Source organism: Diabrotica undecimpunctata, chromosome 11 (genome assembly GCF_040954645.1).
Source record: "Diabrotica undecimpunctata isolate CICGRU chromosome 11, icDiaUnde3, whole genome shotgun sequence".
Classification (NCBI taxonomy): domain Eukaryota; kingdom Metazoa; phylum Arthropoda; class Insecta; order Coleoptera; family Chrysomelidae; genus Diabrotica; species Diabrotica undecimpunctata.
In genome coordinates this window covers 26,248,950-26,258,186 of record NC_092813.1, presented here as the reverse complement: position 1 = coordinate 26,258,186, position 9,237 = coordinate 26,248,950, and positions in this window count along the sequence as shown.

Sequence of the window (9,237 nt, the reverse complement as noted above, 5' to 3'; positions counted from 1 at the left end):
GAAAAAGACACTACACAAAGAGCCGAGATAACTGATATTCCAAAAGAAAGATTCAGTGTTTACCAGTCTTAGGTTTCTATTGAAACATTTAGGCGTCGAATGTCGCTGTGGACCGAGCGCCGGTGACTGGCTACTAACTGAAGGTTTTTTCTAGAATACCATTTACCAGCTGTCTGTAAGCATCTATAGGGCGAGATTTTTAATTTAGGAAGAAGGTCAAATTGAAACTTGTTTTATTTAATATCATTAATGACGAAATAATAAGAAAATGCCTAAAATAAGTTTATACAAAATCAGAGAGGTTTTTTGAGAAACAAGAAACAATATCGTTATACACTAGTTCTAACACCACTTCAATTAAGCCACCTAATACTTCATCATAATAATTTCTAATATTCAAGCATAACTTGGTAAGAAATAGAAGAGTAGTATGAAACGATTATATAAGCCGAATGACAACAAATAGGGTAGTAAAGGAGGCAAGAGACGGTCCCCAATAGGAAGACGAGCAGTAGTGAGACCACAAAAACGATAGAATAACAACTTACTGGAGGCACATTGAAAAACAGACAGGGTCATGTCTATATGAAAAGAAAAAAAAAGAGAGAAGAAGTGCAAAACAGAAAACCGTTTAATTTCCATGTAATATTTTTAAGTTTATCTTGGGATAGAAGATTTTATTTTTCTCGAAAATGAAAAAGACACTACACAAAGAGCCGAGATAACTGATATTCCAAAAGAAAGATTCAGTGTTTACCAGTCTTAGGTTTCTATTGAAACATTTAGGCGTCGAATGTCGCTGTGGACCGAGCGCCGGCGACTGGCTACTATCTGAAGGTTTTTTCTAGAATACCATTTACCAGCTGTCTGTAAGCATCTATAGGGCCAGATTTTTAATTTAGGAAGAAGGTCAAATTGAAACTTGTTTTATTTAATATTATTAATGACGAAATAATAAGAAAATGCCTAAAATAAGTTTATACAAAATCAGAGAGGTTTTTTGAGAAACAAGAAACAATATCGTTATACACTAGTTCTAACACCACTTCAATTAAGCCACCTAATACTTCATCATAATAATTTCTAATATTCAAGCATAACTAGGTAAGAAATAGAAGAGTAGTATGAAACGATTATATAAGCCGAATGACAACAAATAGGGTAGTAAAGAAGGCAAGAGACGGTCCCCAATAGGAAGACGAGCAGTAGAGAGACCACAAAAACGATAGAATAACAACTTACTGGAGGCACATTGAAAAACAGACAGGTTCAGGTCTATATGAAAAGAAAAAAAAAGAGAAGAAGTGCAAAACACAAAACCGTTTAATTTCCATGTAATATTTTTAAGTTTATCTTGGGATAGAAGATTTTATTTTTCTCGAAACTGAAAAAGACACTACACAAAGAGCCGAGATAACTGATATTCCAAAAGAAAGATTCAGTGTTTACCAGTCTTAGGTTTCTATTGAAACATTTAGGCGTCGAATGTCGCTGTGGACTGAGCGCCGGCGACTGGCTACTAACTGAAGGTTTTTTCTAGAATACCATTTACCAGCTGTCTGTAAGCATCTATAGGGCCAGATTTTTAATTTAGGAAGAAGGTCAAATTGAAACTTGTTTTATTTAATATTATTAATGACGAAATAATAAAAAAATGCCTAAAATAAGTTTATACAAAATCAGAGAGGTTTTTTGAGAAACAAGAAACAATATCGTTATACACTAGTTCTAACACCACTTCAATTAAGCCACCTAATACTTCATCATAATAATTTCTAATATTCAAGCATAACTAGGTAAGAAATAGAAGAGTAGTATGAAACGATTATATAAGCCGAATGACAACAAATAGGGTAGTAAAGAAGGCAAGAGACGGTCCCCAATAGGAAGATGAGCAGTAGAGAGACCACAAAAACGATAGAATAACAACTTACTGGAGGCACATTGAAAAACAGACAGGTTCAGGTCTATATGAAAAGAAAAAAAAAGAGAAGAAGTGCAAAACACAAAACCGTTTAATTTCCATGTAATATTTTCAAGTTTATCTTGAGATAGAAGATTTTATTTTTCTCGAAACTGAAAAAGACACTACACAAAGAGCCGAGATAACTGATATTCCAAAAGAAAGATTCAGTGTTTACCAGTCTTAGGTTTCTATTAAAACATTTAGGCGTCGAATGTCGCTGTGGACCGAGCGCCGGCGACTGGCTACTAACTGAAGGTTTTTTTTAGAATACCATTTACCAGCTGTCTGTAAGCATCTATAGGGCCAGATTTTTAATTTGGGAAGAAGGTCAAATTGAAACTTGTTTTATTTAATATTATTAATGACGAAATAATAAGAAAATGCCTAAAATAAGTTTATACAAAATCAGAGAAGTTTTTTGAGAAACAAGAAACAATATCGTTATACACTAGTTCTAACACCACTTCAATTAAGCCACCTAATACTTCATTATAATAATTTCTAATATTCAAGCATAACTAGGTAAGAAATAGAAGAGTAGTATGAAACGATTATATAAGCCGAATGACAACAAATAGGGTAGTAAAGGAGGCAAGAGACGGTCCCCAATAGGAAGACGAGCAGTAGTGAGACCACAAAAACGATAGAATAACAACTTACTGGAGGCACATTGAAAAACAGACAGGGTCATGTCTATATGAAAAGAAAAAAAAAGAGAGAAGAAGTGCAAAACAGAAAACCGTTTAATTTCCATGTAATATTTTTAAGTTTATCTTGGGATAGAAGATTTTATTTTTCTCGAAAATGAAAAAGACACTACACAAAGAGCCGAGATAACTGATATTCCAAAAGAAAGATTCAGTGTTTACCAGTCTTAGGTTTCTATTGAAACATTTAGGCGTCGAATGTCGCTGTGGACCGAGCGCCGGCGACTGGTTACTAACTGAAGGTTTTTTCTAGAATACCATTTACCAGCTGTCTGTAAGCATCTATAGGGCCAGATTTTTAATTTAGGAAGAAGGTCAAATTGAAACTTGTTTTATTTAATTTTATTAATAACGAAATAATAAGAAAATGCCTAAAATAAGTTTATACAAAATCAGAGAGGTTTTTTGAGAAACAAGAAACAATATCGTTATACACTAGTTCTAACACTACTTCAATTAAGCCACCTAATACTTCATTATAATAATTTCTAATATTCAAGCATAACTAGGTAAGAAATAGAAGAGTAGTATGAAACGATTATATAAGCCGAATGACAACAAATAGGGTAGTAAAGGAGGCAAGAGACGGTCCCCAATAGGAAGACGAGCAGTAGAGAGACCACAAAAACGATAGAATAACAACTTGCTGGAGGCAAATTGAAAAACAGACAGGGTCATGTCTATATGAAAAGAAAAAAAAAGAAAGAAGAAGTGCAAAACACAAAACCGTTTAATTTCCATGTAATATTTTTAAGTTTATCTTGGGATAGAAGATTTTATTTTTCTCGAAAATGAAAAAGACACTAAACAAAGAGCCGATATAACTGATATTCCAAAAGAAAGATTCAGTGTTTACCAGTCTTAGGTTTCTATTGAAACATTTAGGCGTCGAATGTCGCTGTGGACCGAGCGCCGGAGACTGGCTACTAACTGAAGGTTTTTTCTAGAATACCTTTTACCAGCTGTCTGTAAGCATCTATAGGGCCAGATTTTTAATTTAGGAAGAAGCTCAATTTGAAAAGTGTTTTATTTAATATTATTAATGACGAAATAATAAGAAAATGCCTAAAATAAGTTTATACAAAATCAGAGAGGTTTTTTGAGAAACAAGAAACAATATCGTTATGCACTTGTTCTAACACCACTTTGATTAAACCACCTAATACTTCATCATAATAATTTCTAATATTCAAGCATAACTAGGTAAGAAGTAGAAGAGTAGTATGAAACGATTATATAAGCCGAATGACAACAAATAGGGTAGTAAAGAAGGCAAGAGACGGTCCCCAATAGGAAGACGAGCACTAGAGAGACCACAAAAACGATAGAATAACAAATTACTGGAGGCACATTGAAAAACAGACAGGTTCAGGTCTATATGAAAAGAAAAAAAAAAAGAGAAGAGGTGCAAAACACAAAACCGTTTAATTTCCATGTAATATTTTTAAGTTTATCTTGGGATAGAAGATTTTATTTTTCTCGAAAATGAAAAAGACACTACACAAAGAGCCGAGATAACTGATATTCCAAAAGAAAGATTCAGTGTTTACCAGTCTTAGGTTTCTGTTGAAACATTTAGGCGTCGAATGTCGCTGTGGACCGAGCGCCGGCGACTGGCTACTAACTGAAGGTTTTTTCTAGAATACCATTTACCAGCTCTCTGTAAGCATCTATAGGGCCAGATTTTTAATTTAGGAAGAAGGTCAAATTGAAACTTGTTTTATTTAATATTATTAATGACGAAATAATAAGAAAATGCCTAAAATAAGTTTATACAAAATCAGAGAGGTTTTTTGAGAAACAAGAAACAATATCGTTATGCACTTGAATATACTAATACTTCATCATAATAATTTCTAATATTCTAACACCACTTTGATTAAACCACCTAATACTTCATCATAATAATTTCTAATATTCAAGCATAACTAGGTAAGAAATAGAAGAGTAGTATGAAACGATTATATAAGCCGAATGACAACAAATAGGGTAGTAAAGAAGGCAAGAGACGGTCCCCAATAGGAAGACGAGCAGTAGAGAGACCACAAAAACGATAGAATAACAACTTACTGGAGGCACATTGAAAAACAGACAGGGTCATGTCTATATGAAAAGAAAAAAAAAGAGAGAAGAAGTGCATAACACAAAACCGTTTAATTTCCATGTAATATTTTTAAGTTTATCTTCGGATAGAAGATTTTATTTTTCTCGAAAATGAAAAAGACACTACACAAAGAGCCGAGATAACTGATATTCCAAAAGAAAGATTCAGTGTTTACCAGTCTTAGGTTTCTATTGAAACATTTAGGCGTTGAATATCGCTGTGGACCGAGCGCCGGCGACTGGCTACTAACTGAAGGTTTTTTCTAGAATACCATTTACCAGCTGTCTGTAAGCATCTATAGGGCCAGATTTTTAATTTAGGAAGAAGGTCAAATTGAAACTTATTTTATTTAATATTATTAATGACGAAATAATAAGAAAATGCCTAAAATAAGTTTATACAAAATCAGAGAGGTTTTTTGAGAAACAAGAAACAATATCGTTATGCACTAGTTCTAACACCACTTCAATTAAACCACCTAATACTTCATCATAATAATTTCTAATATTCAAGCATAACTAGGTAAGAAATAGAAGAGTAGTATGAAACTATTATATAAGCCGAATGACAACAAATAGGTTAGTAAAGAAGGCAAGAGACGGTCTCCAATAGAAAGACGAGCACTAGAGAGACCACAAAAACGATAGAATAACAACTTACTGGAGGCACATTGAAAAACAGACAGGTTCAGGTCTATATGAAAAAAAAAAAAAAAGAGAGAAGAAGTGCAAAACATAAAACCGTTTAATTTCCATGTAATATTTTTAAGTTTATCTTGGGATAGAAGATTTTATTTTTCTCGAAAATGAAAAAGACACTACACAAAGAGCCGAGATAACTGATATTCCAGAAGAAAGATTCAGTGTTTACCAGTCTTAGGTTTCTGTTGAAACATTTAGGCGTCGAATGTCGCTGTGGACCGAGCGCCGGCGACTGGCTACTAACTGAAGGTTTTTTCTAGAATACCATTTACCAGCTGTCTGTAAGCAGCTATAGGGCCAGATTTTTAATTTGGGAAGAAGGTCAAATTGAAACTTGTTTTATTTAATATTATTAATGACGAAATAATAAGAAAATGCCTAAAATAAGTTTATACAAAATCAGAGAGGTTTTTTGAGAAACAAGAAACAATATCGTTATACACTAGTTCTAACACCACTTCAATTAAGCCACCTAATACTTCATCATAATAATTTCTAATATTCAAGCATAACTAGGTAAGAAATAGAAGAGTAGTATGAAACGATTATATAAGCCGAATGACAACAAATAGGGTAGTAAAGAAGGCAAGAGACGGTCCCCAATAGGAAGACGAGCAGTAGAGAGACCACAAAAACGATAGAATAACAACTTACTGGAGGCACATTGAAAAACAGACAGGCTCAGGTCTATATGAAAAGAAAAAAAAAGAGAAGAAGTGCAAAACACAAAACCGTTTAATTTCCATGTAATATTTTTAAGTTTACCTTGAGATAGAAGATTTTATTTTTCTCGAAAATGAAAAAGACACTACACAAAGAGCCGAGATAACTGATATTCCAAAAGAAAGATTCAGTGTTAACCAGTCTTAGGTTTCTATTGAAACATTTAGGCGTCGAATGTCGCTATGGACCGCGCGCCGGCGACTGGCTACTAACTGAAGGTTTTTTCTAGAATACCATTTACCAGCTGTCTGTAAGCATCTATAGGGCCAGATTTTTAATTTAGGAAGAAGGTCAAATTGAAACTTGTTTTATTTAATATTATTAATGACGAAATAATAAGAAAATGCCTAAAATAAGTTTATAAAAAATCAGAGAGGTTTTTTGAGAAACAAGAATCAATATCGGTAGACATTAGTTCTAACACCACTTCAATTAAGCCACCTAATACTTCATCATAATAATTTCTAATATTCAAGCATAACTAGGTAAGAAATAGAAGAGTAGTATGAAACGATTATATAAGCCGAATGACAACAAATAGGGTAGTAAAGAAGGCAAGAGACGGTCCCCAATAGGAAGACGAGCAGTAGAGAGACCACAAAAACGATAGAATAACAACTTACTGGAGGCACATTGAGAAACAGACAGGCTCAGGTCTATATGAAAAGAAAAAAAAAAGAGAAGAAGTGCAAAACACAAAACCGTTTAATTTCCATGTAATATTTTTAAGTTTACCTTGAGATAGAAGATTTTATTTTTCTCGAAAATGAAAAAGACACTACACAAAGAGCCGAGATAACTGATATTCCAAAAGAAAGATTCAGTGTTTACCAGTCTTAGGTTTCTATTGAAACATTTAGGCGTCGAATGTCGCTATGGACCGCGCGCCGGCGACTGGCTACTAACTGAAGGTTTTTTTTAGAATACCATTTACCAGCTGTCTGTAAGCATCTATAGGGCCAGATTTTTAATTTAGGGAGAAGGTCAAATTGAAACTTGTTTTATTTAATATTATTAATGACGAAATAATAAGAAAATGCCTAAAATAAGTTTATACAAAATCAGAGAGGTTTTTTGAGAAACAAGAAACAATATCGTTATACACTAGTTCTAACACCACTTCAATTAAGCCACCTAATACTTCATCATAATAATTTCTAATATTCAAGCATAACTAGGTAAGAAATAGAAGAGTAGTATGAAACGATTATATAAGCCGAATGACAACAAATAGGGTAGTAAAGAAGGCAAGAGACGGTCCCCAATAGGAAGACGAGCAGTAGAGAGACCACAAAAACGATGGAATAACAACATACTGGAGGCACATTGAAAAACAGACAAGTTCAGGTCTATATGAAAAGAAAAAAAAAGAGAAGAAGTGCAAAACACAAAACCGTTTAATTTTCATGTAATATTTTCAAGTTTATCTTGAGATAGAAGATTTTATTTTTCTCGAAACTGAAAAAGACACTACACAAAGGGCCGAGATAACTGATATTCCAAAAGAAAGATTCAGTGTTTACCAGTCTTAGGTTTCTATTGAAACATTTAGGCGTCGAATGTCGCTGTGGACCGAGCGCCGGCGACTGGCTACTAACTGAAGGTTTTTTCTAGAATACCATTTACCAGCTGTCTGTAAGCATCTATAGGGCCAGATTTTTAATTTAGGAAGAAGGTCAAATTGAAACTTGTTTTATTTAATATTATTAATGACGAAATAATACGAAAATGCCTAAAATAAGTTTATACAAAATCAGAGAGGTTTTTTGAGAAACAAGAAACAATATCGTTATACACTAGTTCTAACACCACTTCAATTAAGCCACCTAATACTTCATCATAATAATTTCTAATATTCAAGCATAACTAGGTAAGAAATAGAAGAGTAGTATGAAACGATTATATAAGCCGAATGACAACAAATAGGGTAGTAAAGAAGGCAAGAGACGGTCCCCAATAGGAAGACGAGCAGTAGAGAGACCACAAAAACGATAGAATAACAACTTACTGGAGGCACACTGAAAAACAGACAGGCTCAGGTCTATATGAAAAGAAAAAAAAGAGAAGAAGTGCAAAACACAAAACCGTTTAATTTCCATGTAATATTTTCAAGTTTATCTTGAGATAGAAGATTTTATTTTTCTCGAAACTGAAAAAGACACTACACAAAGAGCCGAGATAACTGATATTCCAAAAGAAAGATTCAGTGTTTACCAGTCTTAGGTTTCTATTGAAACATTTAGGCGTCGAATGTCGCTGTGGACCGAGCGCCGGCGACTGGCTACTAACTGAAGGTTTTTTCTAGAATACCATTTACCAGCTGTCTGTAAGCATCTATAGGGCCAGATTTTTAATTTAGGAAGAAGGTCAAATTGAAACTTGTTTTATTTAATATTATTAATGACGAAATAATAAGAAAATGCCTAAAATAAGTTTATACAAAATCAGAGAGGTTTTTTATTATTTAATATTATTAATGACGAAATAATAAGAAAATGCCTAAAATAAGTTTATACAAAATCAGAGAGGTTTTTTGAGAAACAAGAAACAATATCGTTATACACTAGTTCTAACACCACTTCAATTAAGCCACCTAATACTTCATCATAATAATTTCTAATATTCAAGCATAACTAGGTAAGAAATAGAAGAGTAGTATGAAACGATTATATAAGCCGAATGACAACAAATAGGGTAGTAAAGAAGGCAAGAGACGGTCCCCAATAGGAAGACGAGCAGTAGAGAGACCACAAAAACGATAGAATAACAACTTACTGGAGGCACACTGAAAAACAGACAGGCTCAGGTCTATATGAAAAGAAAAAAAAGAGAAGAAGTGCAAAACACAAAACCGTTTAATTTCCATGTAATATTTTTAAGTTTATCTTGGGATAGAAGATTTTATTTTTCTCGAAAATGAAAAAGACACTACACAAAGAGCCGAGATAACTGATATTCCAAAAGAAAGATTCAGTGTTTACCAGTCTTAGGTTTCTATTGAAACATTTAGGCGTCGAATGTCGCTGTGGACCGAGC